Consider the following 2054-nt stretch of genomic DNA (forward strand, 5'->3'; position numbering starts at 1 on the left):
CTTTTCTCCTCTGTATGTTGTGTATTATCTCTCTCCCTCTTTTAAAAAATTTTTACTTCAGTTTTTTTTAGCTCATCCCCCAAGATTCTCTTCTCCTTGCTTCAAGATAATGGTTGATTGTGATGAAAAAAGCAAACCTCCTGTGCTGGAGGGGCTGATGAACTGCTTCAAAAGCAAAATGGGAGCAGCAAAGCAGCACAGAGCGAGGAGCTGCAGCAGCCCCTGGTCTGCAGGTGCTGCTGTGTTTCACTTTGCAGGTAAGGGGAGAAGGTGCCTTGTGGCATTGAGCACTGTTCCCTTTTGCTGCCTCCCAGCCATCATCCTCTCCTTCAGCCTCTGCAGTTCTCCCTGGCCCGGTGGGTGCTGGGGAGGCTCAGGAGGCTGGGGGGAGGCTCTCAGATGCTCTCAGGCTCTCCAAGCAGTGGCTGTGCCCTGCACACTGCTCTGGACATGCCTCTGCACCTGCTCTTTGGATCTCCAGGACAAGGCAGCTCTTGCAGACCGCGGCTCAACTTTTTGGCTAACATCTCTTTTTCCTTCCAGGAAAACGCTGAGTTTTTGTTGGGTTCAGCAATCCTGGTGTCTGCACAGCTGAGAGAAATGGCACTTCCCAGTGAGTGTGAGTGTGGCTTTGCAGCTCTGACAAGGCTCTCTCCTGCCCTGGGAGGAAGCAGCAGGGCTGGAAAGCTGTGCAGTCACAATATGCTGACTAAGGTCAGTAGCTTGCAATGACTCAATCTGTTTTTCTGGCAGCCCAACCATACAGCAGGTTGTGCTTTTTTTAATCTTCTGTTTCTTTCCTTGAAAAAAATCTCTACAACAGAAAAGTTAGTGCCTAAAGATATACAGGAGGGTCTGACCCTTTGACAGGATACTTGCACACCAGTACAGAATTCTCTGTTCATTGGCATCCCTCTCTCACTCTGCTGTGCTAGCTTCTTTTCACCCTGGCAAAGAGAAATTTTTATAACTTACATTATAAAAGATATTTACTAAATTGTTTTTTTTTGGCAGCTGTTATTTTTTTCCACTTTCTGAACACTTACTGCCAATATGGAGAGGGATGTTGGGCCAAGCCAGCTGAACAGTCTTGTGCCAGGATCTCACTGAGTGACTGAGATGTTTCTGCCTGCCATGAAATATCTAATTTCTAAAATGAGGGACTTTTCCATATTAAAAAAAAAAAATCTACTCTGTGCTAAAGATAGTACTTAAACTGCCTCAGTACCCATGAATCATAGAATGGTTTGGTTTGGAAGGATCTGAAAAATCATCCATTTCCAACCACCTGCCATGGGCAAGGCCACCTTCCACAAGACCAGAGTGCTCCAAGCCCCATCCAGCCTGGCCTTGAACACTTCCTTGAATACTTGGAATTAGTAAAAAATCTAATTTGTTAGGAGAATCTGCCATGATAGCTTTTTAACTTTCCAACTTCTATTTAAAGTTTTTTTCTGACTTTGTTCCCCTTTGTTTTTCTCTTTTACCCCAGAATAATTTTGGAGCAAACAAGCATACCGTCATTGGGAAAGGAAGCTGTTTCATTTCAAGATGTGAAGGGAATTTAAAATCACATTTGAAATAAAATTAACCTTTTCCAGAAGATTTGTCTATATGGATTAATATCTGTTGCTTGCCTGCAAACTCCTCTGCTGTGCAGGTGATGGCAGAGCAGAGCAATGTGAGCCTTCAAGCATCACCACCCTGGCAGGAGGAAACACTTCCACTGTGCTATGGAGGAATCTCTCAGAAACAGGTCATAGATAAATGAAACAATGTGCATAAAACCAGTAATCACTGAGATTGTTTCTTCAGATTCATAATAGTGTTATTAATAATAATAATTAATTTGTTGTTTAGAAAAACACCCAAACCCAGACAAGCATTTCCACCTTCCACAGATAGAAATTCAATTACTGTTTTGGTGGAGTTAAATCTCTTGATATTCCACTGAGAAATTTTATTTTTTATTTATTTTTGTTTTATATACTGGGACACAGGGACATACTTGCCTGAGGGCACAAAATTATTTTATTTGGAGTTTTTTGCCACAG

General features: G+C 42.6%; 1 long non-coding RNA gene across 1 annotated transcript; it reads left to right on the forward strand.

The window, feature by feature from the left end:
* Positions 1-217: 217 nt before the first annotated feature.
* LOC116184119 (uncharacterized) lies at positions 218-1593 on the forward strand. Its single transcript, XR_004148858.2, has 3 exons — positions 218-257; positions 544-714; positions 1493-1593. It is a non-coding gene; the product is annotated as an uncharacterized LOC116184119 (long non-coding RNA).
* The last annotated feature ends 461 nt before the right edge of the window (positions 1594-2054 follow it).

The sequence above is a fragment of the Lonchura striata genome, chromosome 15 (assembly GCF_046129695.1).
Source record: "Lonchura striata isolate bLonStr1 chromosome 15, bLonStr1.mat, whole genome shotgun sequence".
Lineage (NCBI taxonomy): Eukaryota > Metazoa > Chordata > Aves > Passeriformes > Estrildidae > Lonchura > Lonchura striata.